The 22,132-nt window shown below is 43.9% G+C and overlaps 2 long non-coding RNA genes across 2 annotated transcripts in view; one reads left to right on the top strand and one right to left on the bottom strand.

Annotated features, from left to right (window-relative positions):
• Positions 1 to 22,132, bottom strand: part of LOC308462149 — a 182,916-nt gene that overhangs the window by 28,067 nt on the left and 132,717 nt on the right. The window lies entirely within an intron of this gene.
• On the top strand, positions 433 to 20,415 carry LOC308462159. The gene is made up of 4 exons (XR_013979026.1): positions 433 to 696; positions 12,899 to 13,075; positions 16,211 to 16,334; positions 19,844 to 20,415. It is a non-coding gene; the product is annotated as an uncharacterized lncRNA (long non-coding RNA).

Below are 22,132 nucleotides of genomic sequence, written 5' to 3'. Positions count from 1 at the left end.
GCCCTTAGGCCACATTCACACTACAGCTTTAAGGCACTGTGGTACTGCTTTAAACAGTGAAAGCTTCCCACACAGAATTCTGGGAACTGTAGTTTAAGGGTACTGAGAGTTATTAGGAGGGAGACCTGCTATTCCCCTGCCAGGACTACACTTATCAGAGGGTGGGGTGTAACAATCACTGCCTCTTTACAGGGAACTCTGGGAACAGCAGTTCTGTGAGGGGACTAGGCCTTTCCTAACAACTCTCAGTAGCTTTAACAAACTGCAGCTCTTGGGATGCTTTGGCAGAAGCCAAAGTTGCATGGGAATGCTTTACATGTAAGGTATGAACGTGGGCTTAATTCCTTTCAATGGGGCTTGCGCAGGAAGAATGCCCCAGTCCACTGCATCCCACAGGTCCCAACTGTCTGGATCCTGCTACAATGCCCTCACCTGAGGCCACCTGAGGGAGAAGCTGCCTTGTTTCACTGCTGCCTTTGCCTTCCTGCTACAGTGGGCAAGGTGGCCTAGTTCACAGAGGGCAGTCCTCTATGTAACGGAGGCCCCTATGAAAGCGCTGCCCTGGTTCACGTCCAGCTTAATGGTAAAGAACGCTAAGAAGGGAAGGAAGAGCAAGCAGGAGCTTTGAAATTGACCATCATTCGTTAGCCTCTGGCGAGTAGAGTAGGTCACCAGCTTACAGTCTTCCCCACTATGGTAAGATGTATTGTATTTCTATTTTTATTATACTAATGATTTCAAAGTTGGCATCTATATGTGTAAATTAACACACACAAATGCCAGGCACGTCTCTGTCTTCTTTTGTGTCTTTTGTTTTTCTCTTTGTTCATGTTTTTGTTCTGTTCGGCTGATAGGTAAATGGTCTTTTGATTAGAGACCAGATCAGATTGTTCCAGCTGATCTGGACAACCACTTCTGTCCCAGAGACAGTGGCCCTGTTTCCAAGTAAAGCTGCCGGAGTATATCCAAACTGGTAAGCACAAAATGGCATGGATAAGGCAGGCAGAGAAAACCTGGTCTTCCTCTCTCATAACGCTAGAACTTGTGGACATCCAGGGAAGCTGAATGTTGGGAGATTCAGAACAGATAAAGTAACTTTTCATGCAGCACATGGTTAAACTCAGGGTTGGGTTAAACCCCTGTGGATCCCCCTAAGCAGTTGAAATTTCAGGGGCCTCCCCTCGTAAATTATTTCCTAATACGTTTTTGTAATTTTCTATCAAGATCAAATCAATATGATTTTGATCTGTTCTCATGGAGCCCCTAAAAGGTGTGAGGGCCCATAGTCCAGTGCCTACTCTGCCTATTTGGTAATCCGACACTGGTTAAACTGTGGAACATGCTGCCACTGGAGGCAGTGATGACCACCAACTTGAATGGCTTTAAAAGAGGATGAGACAAATTCATGCGGGATAATGCTGTATCATTCCTATATGGAGAAAGGTGGCAACCCAGTTTAGCCAACAAATAGAGCAACACAGCTTAGCAACAGCTTTAAAAACAAAACAAGCCAGTCTTTGCTTTTGCTTCTTTTCTTCTTCTCCTTTCTTGTTATTCCCACATGCAAAATCCATCTGGTGACTCCACTTTGCATCTCACAGAGTATGTAAGATGCTTCTGGTTACAATTCTTCTCAACTAAATCCAGGCGGTAAATGCTAAATGGGTCTGGGACTCTGCCAAAAACAAACAAACAAACAAAAAAGAAACCACCTTCCGAAACCAGCTTTTCCCAAACAGCCCCACCTTGGCTGTGTTAACCAGTCACCCACGCTCTTGGATCTTTTCCATGACCCAGCTGAGGAAAGAGGATGGATTTCTCAGGACTAGACCTAAACGGCTTGGAAACTCACCAAGCACATTTCGTTGGACACTTGAATTGTATTATGCAATTTCCTAGGGCATTATGCAATTTCAGCCCTGCTGTTTGCCCAGATATACATGGATGGTTTAGATTTCAGACAGTGAAAGAGACAAAGCCCAGGGGAAAGGGTGAGCTGTTTTATTTCCATTTTCTTGGGACCCTCCTGTCCCCATCTCATGAGTTCCTAGTTGCCTGGACCTCAGCCTTCCGAGAGATGGGCTGGAGTCTTGCTTTCAGGCACAAATGATAGCACACTAGCTAAGGAAGGGCTGTAGCTCGGTGGCATAGTGCTTTTCAATGCCAAAAGTCCCAAGTTCAATCCCTGGCATCTCCAGGAAGGGCTGGGAAAGACTGCTCACAGTCAGCGTAGACTGCTAGGAACATAGGAAGTTGCCTTATAACCACCTGTGATGGGTACATGGTACATGTGTCCATGAAACTATTCCTGCATTGCAGGGGGTTGGATTAGATGACCCTCGTGGTCCCTTCCAACTTTGCAATTCTATGATTCTATGAAATATACAGCAGCTTGTTGTAGATTCCACAGCTTGTCTACATCCCTCTTTGACTGGAACTTCAGCTGTTACATGGTGAACTCCTTCCCATTAATGTTAGCGGTTCTCTTCTTTGGCAATCACTCGTAGCCGAGTAACATTGTCTTCCATGAACACGGTCTCAACAGTGAGTCCATAAGTGACTGTGATGGGCCAATTTTAGATCCACACATCCTTCCACAATAGGGACACAGGTTTCTGGGTAGGAGTTGATCACAGTGAGGGTTTGCCAAACATGCCTTCCTCTTAGCTCGTTTCTCCTTTTCACCCTAAGCTCATGCTTCTTCAAAGTCCATGACACCTTTGGTAAAGGCTGTTCTCCAATTGGAGCGCTTGCAGGCCAGTGTTCCCCAGTTATCAGTGCTTATGTTACATTTTTTTAGATTTGCCTTGAGAGTGTCTTTAAACCTCTTTTGTTATCCACTGGTATTTCGCTTTCCATTCTTGAGTTGGGAATAGAGTAGTTGCTTTGGAAGACAATAATCAGGCATCCGCACAACATGACCAATCCAACAAAGTTGATGTTGAAGAATCATTGCTTTGACACTAGTGATCTTTGCTTCTTCCAGTACACTGACATTACAGTGGTACCTTGGGTTAAGAACTTAATTCGTTCTGGAGGTCCGTTCTTAACCTGAAACTGTTCTTAACCTGAGGTACCACTTTAGCTAATGGGGCCTCCTGCTGCCACTGCGCCGCCAGAGCACGATTTCTGTTCTCATCCTGAAGCAAAATTCTTAACCCAAGGTACTATTTCTGGGTTAGCAGAGTCTGTAACCTGAAGTGTTACTGCTGGTAGGGTGGAACGCAAGGAGACCAGGCAGTGTCATGATATGATGGGACTTGTGACATGGTGGGTCATGATGTCAGGACATGACATTTTGATGTGACTGTGTGGTGTGTCATGTTATGACATCATGTGCTGTGTCACAACTTGGCGTGTCATGCCATGGTGGGTGTCACACCATGGTGGGTCGTGATGTGACAGGTCATGACATCATGATATGGTGTGCTGTGGCATTGTGACATGTTGTGTTGTGATGTGTTGTGCTGTCATGACGTGACGTGACATGTGATGTGATGTTACATTATGTTACGTTACATTACATTTTCTTTTTTTAAAAAAAGCAAAATCTAGCATAAAACAAAACAATAATGGAAAGCAGGTGTGAAATATCTGCACCACCAGCCTGTCCAGTGTGGACAAGCAAAACACTCTTGAGACCTTTCAGGGCTCTTGTGCCTTTAACAAAGAGAATCCTGTTTGCCCTATTTTGTAGCTTTCTGTGGGTTAAGGCTGAGTGATAAATAGCAGTGAATACCCTCTTGCCTCCTGAACTGCTCCTGCTAATTTCCCCAATTTCAGTTTCTGTTACCGTGGGAGGATGAAAAGCTTTAATTGCTGAGTTTCTCTTCCTCTTCCTCTCCGCCCCCCTTTTTTCTGAAGAAATGCCATTTTCCTGTTAAATAATGGAAAGAAAGGGCAATGCAAATAAATTAGTAATTAAAGTCACCCCCACAGAACAAAAGCGGACTGGGAGGCAATTAAGAGAGGTTATTCAAGGGGCAATTAAGGGGCAATTCTTCATGCATTTCTGACCATTGCTCAATATATTAATATGAAACATAAGAGCAGCCCTGCTGGATGAGACCAAAAGCCCTTCTAGTGCAGGATCCCACCATGGCCAGCAAGAGATGCCTGTGGGAAAGTCTGAGCATGAGCAGGAGGACACTCTCCCCTCCATAATTTTTCTGATCAGAAGTGTAGGTGCCAGCTCCTAGGAGCTGAAACATTTTGGGCCCCCTCAATGTTGTTTTTGAGGGGGCCGCACATCATTTGTCAGGGCAAACATGGAGACGGTCATGGAGTGATGTCTGTGTTTTTCAGAAGATGGCGCCTTTGCTCAGAAGTAAGCCCTTCTGGGTTCGATAGGGCTTTCTCTCAGGTAACCAGATATAGGACTGCAGCATCAGTCTATCCCGAAGAGGCAATTTTTGAAAATAGCTTTTTTTTTTTAAAGGCTCAGGAACAGCTTCTAATGTGGGTTCAGCTATTTGCAAAGACTTCACCACAACCATTGTTTTCGACCTTCAACCTTGCCCTCCTTATTTTCTTTGAGCAGATAAAAAATGAAGAACTAAAGTTGCGATTACGTTATAAGCTGTGTTTATGTTAAAGATAGTAATTATATATCAAATATATATCAAAGTACAGTAGAAGAAGAGTATATTAAAGAATATGTCAATATCAGAGAAGAACTGAGTCATATGGGTGGGAAATAATTATATGGTAAATAAAGAAAGCTCATCGTTCTATAAATCTCTCTCGTTGATTATTTGATGTTTGCCTCTAATATGTCAATGTCAACTAGAGCAATTTCCCATATTTTCTGCAACCTTTCTTTTAAAGATGAGTTTGGGGAATAAATTGGGAATAAATTGTATACTTCCTTAAGTTATTGTATCCTGTCATTTCCTTTAGTGTGTTTAAGACCAATGTCTGATTTTCATTTTTACACTTCCACAAAAATGTGTAGATAATCCGCTCTTCATCTCCTACGCCTCCAACAAAACAAAACAAACTGGTATATCTTGTTTAATTGATAAGATGTAAGGACCACTGATAAACAGACTTGAAAATAATCTCTCAGATTTGTGCTTATTTCTATTTTCAGTATTTATTTTCAAAAATCTAAGTCCATTCTGTTTGTACTCTAGTCATGTTACTGTTTCTCAAATCCCCCTGCATTTTGTTTTATATAGGGTTGTCAGCTGATCAGTCTTGATATTGGAAAGGAAGAGGCATATTCTTCACTTACCGCCCCCCACCCCCACCCATCATCTTGGATTATCACTAACTGTTATGTTTTCAAACGTGGTGTTTTGCAGTCCTTTCATTTGTTCTATGCCAAAATTGAAGATATTGGAAGAGTGGAGGTCTTATTTGATTTAATAAAATGGTAGCTTGGTCTAGTGAAGCTACCGTATTTTTCAGTGTATAAGACTAGGTTTTTAAACCAAAAAATTAGGTTTAAAATTGGGGCTTGTCTTATACACAAGTAGTGCTGAGGGGTGTTTTCTTAATTTGGAGTTCCCCAAAATAGGGGGTGTCTTATACATGGGGGCATCTTATACATGGAAAAATACAGTATATAGCCATGTTTTAGCCAGTTGGCTAAATGCATTGTCTTTAGTTGAGGCTAAATTAATTAATTTACCACTGAATGTAGTTGCTTGTCTATGAAGTGATTTATTAATCTGGAGATCAAGGGGTTATGATAGAGACAGTTTCTTATATTATTCCATACTTTTCAAAACAAGAATTTGTTGAGGAAAGGTATGTGGGTGGAGAAATAAGCAGAGAAATCTGTATCATTTAGTAAAATCCATTTCATATTTGGATTTTCTTTCCTTCACTATAGCTTTTGCCAGTGGCCCCTGGTGTTGTTCAGGCAGGGAAATGGAAGCAAAATAATCTGAACTAAGTACAAGGCCACAAGGCCACAATCAAACAGAAAAAACTTGGCAGTCTGTGAGTTGGCTGCCTATCACCCTTGGTACAGAAAGCAAAAATGTGGGGGATGCTCCTCACCTTTCCCACATTTCTTGGAAGAATGCTAGTAAATTTAAAAAGTTCATCACATGAGGTAGCCAGGGATTCCTGTCCACACTGTAGGTATACACACTATACGGTTGTACCTTGGAAGTCGAACGGAATCCGTTCCGGAAGTCCGTTCGACTTCCAAAACGTTTGGAAACCAAAGCGCAGTTTCTGATTGGCTTGCAGGAAGCTCCTGCAGCCAATTGGAAGCTGCAGAAGCCCCACCAGACAGTGGGGTTCCAAAGAACGTTTGCAAACTGGAACAGTCACTTCTGGCTTTGCGGTGTTCGGGATCCAAGGTACAACTGTGTCTGTGTGTGCTTTCACCAAGGCTTTGCGCAAATTATTTGGGGGGTAGGTGGGTTGGAGGGGAGCACACACTTTGGAATTCCCTGCCAATTGACACCAGGAAGGCATCTGAACTCAGTCTTTTCGGGGCCTGCTAAAAACATTCTTGTTTAGGCGTAGATGGGCTTCTAGAATTTGGATATGTGTTTTAATCTGGTTTTTAACTTTCCGGTGGTTTTTAATTATTTTTGAAGGTTTTAGAACATAGTTTTTAACTCTCTCTCTCTCTTTTTTACTGGTAATTTCATTGTATTCATTTTGTATGTTGCTTTGAGGTTTTTTCACAATTAAGTGGTGTATACAATTTTATTGGCGCTGTGGGTGGCGCTGTGGGTTAAACCACAGAGCCGAGGACTTGCTGATCGAAAGGTCGGTGGTTCGAATGCCTGCGGCGGGGTGAGCTCCCATCGTTCGGTCCCAGCTCCTGCCCACCTAGCAGTTCGAAAGCACCCCTAAGTGCAAGTAGATAAATAGGGACCGCTTTATAGCGGGAGGGTAAATGGCGTTTCCGTGTGCGGCGCTGGTGCTGGCTCGCCAGATGCAGCTTCGTCACGCTGGCCACGTGACCCGGAAGTGTCTTCGGACAGCGCCAGCTCCCGGCCTCTTGAGCGAGATGAGCGTGCAACCCCAGAGTCGGTCACGACTGATCCTGACAGGCAGGGGTACCTTTACCTTACAATTTTATGGCAGTGGGGGCAGGGAGACATACAGAACTCTCAAGTAACTCCTCAACCCAACCTAACCCATTTTAGCCAGATCCTGCCCTGCTGTGATCTTCTAAAATATTGGCTACATGGACCACTCAGGTCACATTGAAATCCAAACACTGGACCCAGGGTCTTTGTGCCAGTCTATAAACTCCCCACTGACAATCTTATGGGATAACTAGCCTCATATAACCAACATGCTTTAGTCTATTTAAAGCATGAAGGGGTTAATACCATAGAGTCAGCTGTCCTGTCAGGCTTAGCTATGTCCACTTCCCCTCATCTTGGGAGGAACTAGGTAATCAAGCCTTTGTTCTTCCAGTCTACATCTGAACTCTGACATATAAGGAGCTCTGAGCTGTTGCCTCCCGCTGCATGGCTTTAGCAAGCCTCTGTTGACTTCCAATGCCAACAATCTAGGAACAATTATCGCCTTCTGGCAAAGCCAAGTTATATTGGCTGTGCAACATTCTGACTGATTTATGGTGAAGCACCTGACTTTTGAAGAGTTTGAAAGTAAACCAATTTTTAACTTGCCAAACACATGGTTTCCCCCCCTATGCTGGAGGAAGAGGGATGTTTTGGAACTCACAAGGGCATATTTTGAAGTTATAGCAGCCTATATTTCCATGCTTTACTTGCTGCATATTTTGTTATTCTAAATATCTACTGAGGTTTTTTCACCAAAGAGTACTGGTCCCAAGCTTGAATCTTGGCATCCATAAATTTTTATTTCTTTTGGTATATACCTATTTTTCCTTTGCACCAACTAATCTCACAAATATTCTTTGCCATATTATCTTTGCTAGTGAGGCTTCTGAATGACTGTGTTTGGGGGGAGAGGGATTGGCAAAGGTTACCTTGGCAACTGGTCACATCAACCAGCGGGTGACAAGTACACTGAGCCTCAGGCAGGCTGTGCTTTCTGTATAGCCGGAATTAGGAGCTAGGTGAAGCAGGGAGGCAGCTGTTCAGTTAGTCACCATTTGCCTACAGTCAGAAAACCATCAGTTCCCTTTGTTAGCACCTGCTTTCCCCGCAATGGATTAACTGGGGGAAAAGGTGCAAAATGGTCTCACTTCCTCCAAAGTAGCTTGCAGGAAAGTTTAGCTAAGGCAGAGCCCATCCTATCAGTACCTCAGCCTAATGTGGATTGTGAATCCTATGCAACTGAGATTTCGGTTCAGTTCATATGCAATCAATATGTAGCTCTCCTGTTTGTAGCTGAAGGGGTATCTCCAGATTTAGAGAGGAGAAAGTGTATGGGGGAGGGCAGTGATAGTTGGAGGAGGACGTGGGTGGTGCTGTGGTCTAAACCACTGAGCCTCTTGCGCTTGCTGATTGGAAGGTCAGTGGTTTCTGTCCCAGGTCCTGCCAGCCTAGCAGTTCGAAAGCACGCCAGTGCAGTTCGAAAGCATGCGGCAGGAAGGTAAACAGCATTTCCGTGCGCTCTGGCACTCGTCACGGTCCTCTGTGCGCCAGTGGAGGTTTAGTCATGCTGGCCACATGACCCGGAAAACTGTCTGTGGACAAACGCTGGCTCCCTCAGCCTGAAAGCGAGATGAGAGCCGCAACCCCATAGTCGCCTTTGATGGGACTTAACCATCCTGGGGTCCTTTAACTTTTTACCTTAGTCGGAGGAGAACACTGCATGGACAAACCCACTCACCCTTTTCGTGCGATGGCATTGCAGGACAGAGGAGGCTTCACTGGGGCCCTGACGAGGGAATTCAGACTGGCTCTGGCCTGCTCCCTGCTTTGGCAAGTAGGGCTGCAGGCCATGGCTTGGACTGTGCTGGGGGCACAGCTGATGGAACCAACGGTGGGCTTCCCTCGGATCCACCCCCTTGCTCATTTCAGCAGCCAGCACCTGGGGCTCAGCCTGTTTGTTTCTGTGCTGGGTTTCCCCACCCACCTACCCTTGGTTTAAGCTGATAGTCAATGACATTGTTGTGACTACGGTGGTCGCTGTCCTTTAAGGGGCCCGGTAGGAATTTGCCCACCTGGCTAATTGGCACTGACCTGGTGGTTTTCCCGGGATGCGGGTGGCGCTGTGGGTTAAACCACAGAGCCTAGGACTTGCCGATCAGAAGGTCGGTGGTTCGAATCCCCGTGATGGGGTGAGCTCCCGTTGCTCGGTCCCTGCTCCTGCCAACCTAGCAGTTCGAAAGCACGTCAAAGTGAAAGTAGATAAATAGGTACCGCTCCAGCGGGAAGGTAAACGATGTTTCCGTGCACTGCTCTAGTTTGCCAGAAGTGGCTTAGTCATGCTGGCCACATCACCCGGAAGCTGTCTGCGGACAAACGCCGGCTCCCTCGGCCAATAAAGCGAGATGAGAGCCGCAACCCCAGAGTTGGTCATGACTGGACCTAATGGTAAGGGGTCCCTTTATCTTTACCTTTACCTTGTGGTTTTGCCTACATCATAGCAATCGTCACAACAGGTTGGGTATTGGGGCAATACTTTGTTTTAGATGGAGGGGAGGTTGTAGTCTTCGCCTGCCCCTCCAAATGCTGGGGTGTCCCGTTAAACGGATCTGGGGGAAGTGGCCATGTCTGTGTGCCCAGGTGGGGCCAGGGCCGAAGGCACTCCCCCAAATGGCAGTCCCTGCGGGGGTCACCCTATTGGATTTAAGTCTTAGGAACCCCCATCTGGATTGACCATGCCGGACGTATTTAGATTGCCCCATGCCCAAGCCAAACTTCTTTCATCTGTATTCAATAAAGTTGTGGCCTGTTTTGACCCAAAACCAGTTTCTTTGGTCTTTTGTTATTTGGGTTGGGGTATGGGAAGTCTGATGCCTGGTCCTGCAAATGGGAATTAAAGGAGGCCCATCCCTCTCTTGCTCCCAATCCCTGAACCAACAGGGAAGCTTGCAAGCGAAGGGTCCTCCCAGCCTGATCGCTGCTGCTCTTCACCATCTCCAGCATCATAATATGGGCTGAGGTGGCAGTGAGTCCTTCTGAGTCTAGTCTACTGGATCCTCCTAGTTTCACTGCTCAGTGCAACTAATGGCTTCTGCTGGCTCTTCTTTCTGGTCAACTTTTTTTTACTTCGTGCAGGTGCAACTGGTACAGACTGCCTGAACCCACTGAGCTGCTGGACTTGATTGCTAGAAAGGTGCACAGAGGACCACAGGGGCCTGGTGTTGGGTATCATAAGCTGCTTGCCTTTTTCCAAAGTCTGATTCCCCTCCCTGCCTTTTCTTCAGCTGAAGTGAGCACTTAAGAAAAAGCTCTTTATAAATACAGTGGAACCTTGGTTGTTGAACATAATCTATTCCAGAAGACCATTACACTTCTGAAACGTTCAGCAACCGAGGTGCAAAGGGCTGTCAGCAATTTCCACTGAGAAAACTGAAAAACATGCAACGGAAGCCATTTGACTTACGAAGCACGTTCAAAAACGGAAGCGTTTACTTTTGGGTTTTCGGCGTTTGGGTTTGGAAATGTTTGGCTTCCGAGATGCTCGAAAACAGGTTCCACTGTAATGTAAAGTAGAAAAGCTAAAGTATCACTCTTACTGTTACTGCACATGCAGCCCACGGCCTCACCCATACCTTATTCCCATTTTACAGATTGTGAGGAATAAAACTGAGGGGGATGCAACTTGCCCAAAAGCCATACCATGCAACTCAGTACTGCTAGGGTGCATCTTTTCACCCCCTTAATATGGCCAAACTGATTCTGCTGGTTTAGACTTGGTGATTGGCAGGTGGCCACCAATTTTCTTGTCATGATGGGAAGCCAGAAAGTAAAAAGAATGGAACGGACACCGTTGTTGTCTTTGCAATCTGGGGCATTCGAACAATGCAGCAAAACAGGCCCTATAAGATGGTGGTGGTGAAATAAGGACATGGGTGTGACATGTCTGAGAAAGCTCATGTTCTCCAATATTCTGTTTTTCCCAAGTCCAAAACAATATGATGTGGGAGACATCAATGACCGGAGCTCTGTTTTATTTTGTATATACCGTATTTTTCGCTCTATAAGACGCACCAGACCACAAGACGCACCTAGTTTTTGGAGGAGGAAAACAAGAAAAAAAATATTCTGAATCTCAGAAGCCAGAACAGCAAGAGGGATTGCTGCGCAGTGAAAGCAGCAATCCCTCTTGCTGTTCTGGCTTCTGGGATAGCTGCACAGCCTGCATTCGCTCCATAAGATGCACACACATTTCCCCTTACTTTGTAGGAAGGGAAAAGTGAGTCTTATAGAGCAAAAAATACGGTAAACCAAAATGTAATTGAGTAAAATTCGGTTGTGCCTCCCACATTCAGGTGCAAAATAAGAATGCATTTGTTTAGTCAGGCTTTGGGAACATAACTACTTTAATTTTTTGCGGTGTCATATTATAATCCTTGATTCAAATCATCGGTTTTGCTGATGCTTTAACTATTTTATTATGCTTGTATTCGTGGGTTGTTGTTAGCCACCCTTGGCTTCTGCAGGAGGAAAGGGTGGGGGCGTGGGAAATACAAAAATGAAACTAAATAAAATAAATGTGCAAAGAGCACTTTTTTATCTAATCAAAATTGTACCCCCAGGCATCTCTGTCCCATGGAGGGGAAAATAAAGAAATATTGGATTATTTTGATTGGGAAAACAGTGCAGGGGAAAGCCTCCCCCCCCCCCCCCCGCTAACAAGAATTAAAGAAACTCCTCCTATGATTGCATCTCATTTAAAAAGCAGAGTCCAGAGATCCAGTGACATATCCCCAGTTTCATTTGACTCACAGTTTGTTTCTCACCTTTGTAACGTTGCTAAGGACTCAGCTATACAGCTGCAAATAAAAAGCTTTACGTGTGTTGTAAAGTGCATTATACAAATGTGACACTAGACGGCGATGGTGAGCTATGGCAAATTCAAAATATATTTTCAAACGTTTTCTTAAAAAAGCATTTTCACATTTTTTAATATGTGTCTAGATTCCACCTAACTTTTAACATTTTCGGTGCTGCTTTTTTTTTAAAGTTTATAATCAGCACAAAGATTGCCAACAGGTCAGAAATATTATCTGTGCTATTTCTAAAGCCTTTCCTTAGTTTTCCTAAAAAGCAAACAGCCACAGCTGGGCCATCCGGCTCCAAACAAGAATTGTGCAGCAGCTGGAGTCTCGGAACTGAAATGCACTTGATGGAAGCAGCAACAGGCAGTGGCAACAGCAGTGTCCGTGGCATGACCCCCATTCCGGATTCCACCCAGGGGGCTCTATGCAATAATAAGGGCAGCAGGGCGCTAGAAGAGAAAGCATATCACTCAGGCTTGGATCCTCAGGCAGTCTGCGGCACAGCTGGGGAGTAAACGGCTTAGTGCATTCACAAAAAAACGTGTTTGGCAGCAGGAAGAAGTGGGAGCATTCAAGGAGCCTCATTCTCTTTCTCTCTCTCCCCGCCTGCCCCCACTGTCTCATCTCTTGACTAAAGAGGTGGTTGTGCTTTAGAAGGTAATTCCAGGCACCGTTTAGAGGGAGAAGGGTTACCATGAAAACTGTCCACTTTAGTGCTTCCGATGCTGAATGAGAAGGGGACAGCTTTCTTGGAAATCAATTAGAGATCATCAGCACCCTGTGATTGTATAGCTGGTCTTCTGCATTTCACGAGCCTTTCAGGAGTGTTTGCCTTGCCATGGCTGCGTTTTAGGCCCGCGTTTATCTGAAAGGGTAGTTTTAAAAACAGAGCAGGGGGTGGGAGGATATGGGTTTTGCCACCAGAACGTTAGAGAGGAGTTGTGGCAAAGATCTGCCTGAGCCACACATACGGAAGGCTACTTTCAAAGGTTCTGGTATGACGTATCCCATCAAATAACCTTTTCTCTGTTCCAGACCCTCCAAGTGTCCCTATTTTTCAGGGACGTCCCTGATTTAGAGAAGCCATCCTGGTTTCTGATTTGATCCTGGAATGTCCCACTTTTCCTTAGGATGTCCCTATTTTCATTGGAGAAATGTTGGGAGCTATGGAGTTATCCAACCCCTGGGTCGTCTGAAGGCAATCCTGTATAGGTAATTTTATTTAATGTTTAATGTTTTATTGTGTTTTTTCGATATGTTGGAAGCTGCCCAGAATGGCTGGGGCAACCCAGTAAGATGTGTAAGGTATAACTAGTAAAACTGTAATTATGGAATGGGATGTCCCTATTTTTATTGGAGAAATGTTGGAGGGTATGTTTTTCTACTACAATTAAAATGCAGTTGGTTACTGGTATTTTGCCAGGCGCTGTACAGAGCCACACGAACAAGTTGCAATGCAGGGTATTTTGCAGAACGGTCACTGCTCCTTACATTCCAGGAAATGCATTTTCCATATTCAGGGGTCCTAAAATGTATGCATATTTTTTATTTTTGCCATACAAGATATGTAGCTGTTGGTACCAACCTATAAGGCTCTGTGCAGCTCAGGACCAGCTTACTTGAGAGACCATGAGAAATCCCTCATATACAAACTGTGTTCTGTGGGAGAATTTCTCCTGCAAGACCCAAAGACCTCAGAGGTCTACTCCAAGGTAACTTGAAGCAAGGCTTTTAGGGTTCATCCGTTTGTTCTGCCATTTCTGCTCACCTATCTGTTCTGCCATTTCTAGGCATGGGCTTGAGAGGTTTTGCTTTCATTCCTCCACTTTCCCTGGGGAAAACCCGCTGTGTGCTGCTGAATCAGAATAAATGTCAATTGGGTTTTCCGCAGATTGGTGTTCCAGTTCAGCAGTAAACAACAGGTTTTCCCAGGGGAAAGGACAAAAGAAGATTCTCTCAAACCCATGCTTAGAAATCACAGGATAAAATGGAATAAATCATGGGACAAATGGAAGTGTGGCTGAGCCCTGGTTCATGTGGCTTCCTCGGTTCTGCGGAACAGCATTCCCATCAAGATATGACAGGTGTCCACTACCTGCACACTTTCCGGAAACTAACATAGACATGTTTCACACAAGCTGGGTGACTAGGTCTCTACTATGGGTGTCTCATTTTAATTGTTTTTCCAATTCATTTGTTGTTATTTTCTGTGTTGTTTTGAATGTCTTATTCTTAGCTGTCTTGTTACACAGTGTGCATACTATGTGTTTAAGCACATTAAACACACACACACACACACACACACACACACACACACACACTTTCCCTCAAAGAATTATGGGCACTGTAGTTTCCCTATCACAGAGGTACAATTCCCAGCAAACTACAGTGCCCAGAATTCTTTCAGGGCGGAAGATGTGCTTTTAAGGTATAATGTGTACACAGCCATTGTGTACATCATCGTGAGCAGTATCTGTGGAAAGTGATGAATAAGTAACAGCAGTCCTTTTTTTCTGGGGGTACGCAGGAGTATGCATACCTGTAAACATTTTGTGAATCTTTGTACTTTTGTCCATTTACTGTATTTATTTCCCCCGGTTTGAACTATAAAATGGTGATTTTCTTTAGTCAAAATTAGAGTACTCCTAAACATCTTTTTAGAAAGAAAAAAAGTACTGAGTGACACTAATAATAACAGTTCAAACAGTACCAGTACATTGCCAACACTGTAAACTGCAGCCTAGCAGGATTAGATTGATTCAATACAACAGGAGAGTGACTGTGTTGAGAAGAAGGACTGCTCTTTAGCAATCTTTTCCTTTATGTACCTCATTCATCCACTTCAGTGCTATGTTGGCCATGCAAGAACCTGCTGCCTGGATGCAGATGTAGCTTTGAGCTATGCCAGCAACTACGGTAGTCCTCGAAAATGCAGGAAGTGTTGCGCTGCTGCTATATTTAAAAAAAACAAATGCATGCATGCAGCTGGAGGAATATGTGTTAGGGCAGCAGATTGTGCTCCAGGAACCAGGCCAAAGGGGACCAAAGGTTCCCGGTCTAATAAGGAGGGGGGCGAGTCCCTGAGACAATCCCATCCAGTGACTACGCAGGGACAGAATGTACTGGAGGTTTGGTAACAGGAGCTTCCCAGTTCTCCCCCCACCCTGCCCCCGCAGAGTACTGCACTTAGCAAAGGATGAGGAAGTCGCACAAGTGATTTTCTGGCTCATTAGCAGGTTGAAGGGTCAAAGGCCCAGCCAGACACTCACATCACATGTTCATCGGTTCATTATTTGCAGATTAACCTTTTCTGAACTGCCTTGGTGCATCTAGCAGCCAGAGGCGTATCTAGGCTGGCCAGGTGGGAGAATTATTATTATTATTATTATTATTATTATTATTATTATTACCCCACCATCTGGCTGGGTTTCCCCAGCCACTCTGGGCGGCTCCCAACAGAATTAAAAGCACAATAAAACATCAAACATTAAAAACTTCCCTAAACAGGGCTGCCTTCAGATGTCTTCTAAAAGCCAGATAGTTGTTTATTTCCTTTACATCTGATGGGGGGGGCGTTCCACAAGGTGGGTGCCACTACCGGGAAGGCCCTCTGCCTGGTTCCTGGCAACTTCGCTTCTCGCAGTGTGAGAACCATCAGAAGGCCCTCAGAGGAGGACCTCAGTGTCCAGGCTGAGCAATGGGGGTGGAGACAAAAGTTGCATCTCGGCACTCTGGCTTGGAGTAGCAAGGAACCCGTCCGCATATTGCTCTGGGCATGTGCCAATACAGCTCCTTGCTAGGTACGCCTCTGCCAGCAAGCCCCTTGTATTCACAGTAGGGTGACAGCCCCACAGCCTGTCTAGATGCTGGAAAGGGCATGTGGAGGAGAGACATAGCAATTCTGCCTCAGTGTTGCACTAGCATTAGCCGCATCAGCCTTGCCAACCTGGTGCCCAGCCAGTTAGGGCTGATAGGAGTTGTACTCTGAAATATTTAGAGGGCACCAGGTGGCCAAAGACTACGTGAAATGGTATCTCCATCCACATAATGGTGGAGGCGGATGAGGGCCTGGGTACCCAAGGTTGAGAAAGACTGGAGAACACACACACACACACACACACACAAAATTTGGAATTCCAACTGATCCTTGGTGGGATCTTGAAGGATTCTTTCAAATCTGGAAAATAATTATGAGGTGGAATTTTAGAAAGATGCTGTTCTGTGAAAAATCATTGTTTTTGCAGCTGTGTGTGTGTGTGTGTGTGTGTGTGTGTGTGTCCCCATTTCCCCCAAAGCATCTGGTAGCACAGGCATCGCTTTCCTACTGCTGTTTCTGCCTTTCCATAGGTACACATAAGTCCTCTGACCTGTGCAGAAGTCAGTCCAGAATAATGACAGCAGCTCCTGTGAGTTCTGGCTCAAGCTTCTCCCGTTTCTCTGTTCTCTGATCCAAGGGAAACTGAATACTGTGGTAAGGTGTCTATGTTTCAAATGCATGACATGAAATTGTGTCCGTTCTCCTCACCCTTCCTTCCCACAGAGAAGTGCAGTTTCTGTACGTAGGATGCAAAAAAAAAAAAAGTGATTATATCATTACTGTAGGTATTATTGGTAGTAATCGTTTCTCTACCAGACACACTTTTTCAAACTGCTTCTCAGCACTTTTGTCATTTTGACAGTAATTGCTGCTACTAATAGTGAAAGTCCTTACCATATTATTTATAATTATTTAATGCGCTCAAAAAAACAGGTGGTGAAATGGCCATCACTTTCATCTGTTTCCACACACACAAAGTTCCTGGTATACAATTGGTGGGTGCTCCACAACGGTGATGGGGAACATGCAGCCTCCAACAGCATCTGGGTTGGCCGCAGGTACCCCATTAGTGAAGATGGGTACAGATTCAGCCCTGTCTCTGCAGGTTATAGCTAACCCATGAAGCTTCTTAGTTGACCCACAGAGTAACACATGCACACTGTGTGTTCTGATGATCGATGTTTTGGTCTACACCCAAAACAGATGTGTGCATTTGCTGCACTGTCATCATGTACAGAGTCGACCCCCTTCTCCCCCCCCAATCTACTTCTCCTTCAAAACGTAAACAGGTACTGCTGCAACACAGCCAAAGGTGACATGAACATGACTGGAGAACATACAATCATACCTTGGGATAAATACGCTTCAGGTTGAGCGCTTTCGGGTTGCGCTCCATGGCGACCCAGAAGTAAAGGAGTGCGTTACTTCCGGGTTTCGCCACTCGCGCATGCGCAGACGGTCAAAGTGACGTCCGCATGCGCGGAAGCGGCGAAACGCAACCTGTGCATGCACAGATGCGCTGTCACGTCTTACGTTCTGTTCAGGATGCGAACGGGGCTCCGGAACGGATCCTGTTCGTATCCCGAGGTACCATTGTATAACACATTTTGACAAAGAAGCGCAGGACAGATTGGATTTTTGGTGTGCTTGAGGTGTTCCTGCAGCAGTTAAAGGAGGAATCTTTGAGAACAGTTACTGATCATAGGAAATAAATGGAAGAGTCCCTCCAATGTGTGGGCACAGTTAGTTCAGCCTTGCGGGAGTTTCTTCCTGTGTTGGAGGAAGATGCTTTAGAATGCAGGGAGGATAGGGAAAAAAGTATCCATTCTATGGGTGAAAATGATGCCGTGCTTCATACTCTTGTTAAAGGGGGCATCAGGGTTAACTCAGGCCCCCAAAAACCAAAAAAGTGGCCAGCCACCATTGTAAGTGCAGACATACTTTCAACTAGTACAGGATCACAACCAACCAGGTTGTGAACCATGACATGCAGTGCAGTCTCCATCCAAATGACAAGAGACTTGCCAATAAAAAAGATAGCGGTGAGAATATTCCTGCAATAATAACAGTTGCCAACCCATTGTGTGCCAAAAGAGGGTAATTACAGTGGCAGCAATGCTATGAGTGTCGATAAGATAAAGAAAATTATTCTAAATACTATGTGTTCTTGTGGGGCCAATAAAGGAAGGCAAGCATGGGAGAGTTTTACAGTGTGAAACTGTAAATCTCTGGCTTGCAGAACTCCACCTTGCATCCGCAACCTTGCTGCAATATACAACTCATGCACTTAAGCCTCCTGCAAGATGCAGACTGTAAGTACAGTAGTCGGGTTCAGCCAGTCACTTATAAGGTGCTGCCGTCCTGTTAAAAACACAAGGAGAATAGGACAAAGTATGCTTTTCCAGTGCACTCTGAGAGTGATGTCCACAGTTCTGCTGGTGGGGTTGATTTTAGCTGTGCAAACTCATAATGAAAAGGAGATGTTTCAAAATTAATATGTTTCTTTTACTATTTGTTTCATTTTTTTCTCTTGGTTGCATTTAGTACCAAAAAAATAAAAAAAATAAAAAGGATATTTGCAGACAAAAAATAAACTCTGATACTAAAATGTAAACTTCTCTATCCATCAAAAATTTCCACAGGAGTTGAAGCTTTCCATTCTAAAACTAAGGTCTCTGTTTCAGCACAGAAATCCACATAATAACGTGTGGTTTTTTTGTTTTGTTTTTTGGTAAAAGGAAAGGAAAATTTAAAAGGGAATTTCAGGTATACACCTTTGCTGTTCCTTTGCAAACTGAGAGTTGGCAGGCTCCCAGTGCTCAGTGAATTGTACTGCAAAGGAACAGCAAAAGTTGGCAGTGATTCAACACAGAAAAAGAATAAAATCTCTCTTCAATGCATACCTTTTAAAGAAAGAAAAGAAAAAGGGTCAAAAATAAGCTTTCCTCAAATATTGATGCTTGCTAACATGACATAGAGCTGGTAAGCATTTCCTACATTTTAAAATTAAAGCCTCTGTTACTTGGCACCACCTGCGGAACACATTTAAATAAAAAGTAACATTATTAACACTGCAGTACATTGTCAAGCTTGAGATAAGACAAGTAACATTAAATAATTCCTGCATCTGCTGAAATTATCTGTCCTTGAACATAACCTTGAATCTTCAAGATTCCCAGCTCTTTGCACAGCTCTAATATGTCCTTATTGCAGAGTCCTTGAATTCAAATGCCTTCATCACTACGTTACAAGAAAAGTCAGTTAATGGCTATTGCTTGTAAACTACAGCACAGTTTGTAAAGTTACATCTCTGGTGATTCCCAGTTTCCCACTTTATTCATTTCCCTCTCTATCCCCACCACGCTTGCAAGAACCCCTTCGATTGTCCACGTTTGACTTTGGCTGCCTGTGACGGGTCCTGTCTGCACAGCTGTGTCAAGTGATCTGTTCTGTAGCCCATGGTTTTGAGAATCTAACATTAAAATAGAATACATAGCACTTTACAGTTCTTATACTTTACATATCCAACACTGTGACATACATGGGAAGGACCCACGTGCAGTGAATTAGTACTCTTTGCGGAACATAAACTCCTCAGCTTCCTCTTAGCGGGCACTCACATACAAACCTGCATTTCCATTCAGTTCAGCATCCTCTTCACCCAAGTCAGAATTGTTCTCTACTTTCTCACCTGCTTCCTCTGCCTCATCATTTTCCTGCTCTTCCTCTAGAAGGTCCTCCTTATCTTCCTGTTGTTCATGGATGGTGATATTGTCTGAAACAAGTTGCATGGGTGAAAGAACAGAGCAAAACTTAAGACTGGTCAATTGAGTCTTATTTGTGGATTACAAAACCCAGATGGCACAAATACTGCGTGAAAATAAATGCAAAACTCTCGTTATAAAGCTTGTGTCTGATTGAAAGAGTTTTGTGGCACCATAAAAAGACCAATAGATTTATTATGGCAGGAGCACCTACGTCATTCGTGTGTTATGGGTATAGGATTAGTAGGTATATGAGTATGAATTATATGAGTTACTCATACATGACGTATATGAGTTGCATGTGGTTGGAGACAGGGGGAGATCAGATGGAAATTATTGTTCTTGCTGCTGTTGACTGATGTATTTTAAGGATGGGGTTTTTCTCTTCTCCCAGTACAGTTCAGCTAGCTAAATAGCTTACGTTCCAAAGGCTGATGGTTCCCTGCAGCAGGAGAAGTAGTATTTTCTCCTCAACCCTGCCCTCTCAACAATGGTGATTTTCAAAGACAATTTATACCAATAGCTACTTGTTGCACTCTTTTTGTTAATGGAACCTATGTGACAAAGTTCACAACTTTTGCTAGTTCAGAGTGATGCATGGTTACTTCCCTTGGTTGGGTTGAACTCAGCAATGTTTACCGTACTTCTGTGTTTTTGTTTTTTACTCTTGTCCACTCAGTTACCAAATTTTTATTTATGCAAACTTGCTGTGCAAAGTGCACGCTTCTGGAAGTCATTTCATAGTACTTAAAAAAAAAAACAACCAGATGTGGTATGCTTTATTGAATCAAAAAAGCAGTTCTGAAACTGCAGAGTCTTGAAATCATGGCAGTCGTTTCATGAATAATCATTTTCAAGGACAGCTCTCCCCTTTCTAAAATGAATGTTTCAGTTGTCTGTTCCCAACAGCTGCATTCTTGAACACTTTGAGCTTGAGCTTTGAGCTTCTGCTCAGAGTATATGATTGTGGTGAGTTCCGATTCCAATTCCTAAATGGCAGACTTGCTGCAAGGACCCTGGGATCGCGTAGCCACAAATCAGTTGCCGCAGTACATTGAGAAGCCCGTTCGTTTTGTGGGGCACCTGGAAAAGATTCATCCATCTGGGAAATTTTTCTTCCTATCTGATGGAGAAGGGGGGAGAATGCAACTGAACACACCTCTTGAAGAAGAGATCTCTGGGATCATTGAAGCAGTAGGAAGAGATACAAATCAAGTACTGTAAACGTCATGTGTGCGTCATATACCCAGTTCAGAGAAGATAAAAACGCATTTTACTTAGCACTATATAATGAAGCTCTGAAAATTATCCGTGAATTCCCTGTGTACTACCCTTTTAGTACTAACGCATGATTGGTACTTTTCATTACAACTTCAGAGTGGACAATTTGGTGATCCTTACTGAACAGAACTATTCAAGAATCTCAGTATGAAACAATATTGCTTAAAGTGTACTTGGGACAGTCTGCTATGTCTGAAATATAGTACAGAATCCAGAAGTTCATGCATTTGTATCCTAAATGGTGATGCTATCCTGAGGGCAAAAAAACCCTGTGTCTAGTGAGATACAATATTTCTCAATAGATAAGCATTTTAATGATAAGCTGTCACTTGGGCAACCACCTTAGGTAAATACACAGTGCTTATACTTTTATTTTATTTTTAGGTGATCTTTTACACAAGTATCAGAGAAATCAGTGTATTATATTAAATGCAAACTATCCTAATATTGATGGCATCTAAAGGAAAAAGTGTTTGGTTTTATTCTAAGACTTAATTGGAGCTTTAGTCACCTTACCCAACCAGCATATTATAACAGTTCAACAATAAACACCATTTTATTTATCATATGTGAATATATATGATTGTGGTGATCAGCAGATGGCTGCAGTGCTGGAAGGGGTATGTTTGTGAAAAATATAATAGAATCATAGAATTGTAGAGTAGGAAGGGAGTACGAGGGTCATCTAGTCCAGCCCCCTGCAAATGCAGGGATCTTTTGCCCAATGTGGGGCTCTATCCCACGACCCTGAGATCAAGAGTCTCATGCTTTACCAACTGATAATCCACCAACCTTGCCAATCTTGTCTGCTCCCGGTATTATTGTAAAGCTCTCTGAAAACTTCAGATGACAACACTTCTGTCAGATTTGTCAACTTTAAAAAATAAAAACAAAAAACAATGAAAAAATAATTTTAGATCAATGCACGTTACAAAAGGGTTACGTTACGCCACAGATATTGGATAACTGATACACTTGGCAGGGATAGAGCGCAGCCCAACTTCAGTCCCACCCAAAGTGTGCGGCATTCTCAGAAGTGGCTGGCGCCGGAGTCTCAGCTACGACTGAAAGTGAAAGTATAAGAGGAAACTCCCTGGAGGGAGCCCAAAAGCACTGAAGCACAGGCAACTGCTCTGAATATTGTTTCCTGCGGAGAGTCTGCATCAGAGCACACAGGATTCAGGGAAGCTGCTTTCAGAAAGAGAAAAGGCACTGGCTGCCACCTTGATGTAGCCCCTGTTGCCTCTCTTTCTCCAGAGACAAGAGACGCAGCCACCGTTTTCATGATTCTGCTCACCCTATCATTCTATCGGGTGTGGTTTTCAGAGAAGTTCTAAGGCGCATTCTCTGAACGTTCCTAATAGTAATAGTAGAACTTTCTGTTTGTTAATCATTTCGGTAGTACCT

This window comes from Podarcis pityusensis (assembly GCF_964106645.2).
Source record: "Podarcis pityusensis genome assembly, chromosome: 13".
In the NCBI taxonomy this organism is placed as follows: Eukaryota; Metazoa; Chordata; class Lepidosauria; order Squamata; family Lacertidae; genus Podarcis; species Podarcis pityusensis.
The sequence above is the reverse complement of the archived record's forward strand: the minus strand, read 5'-3'. Positions and strand labels throughout refer to the sequence as shown.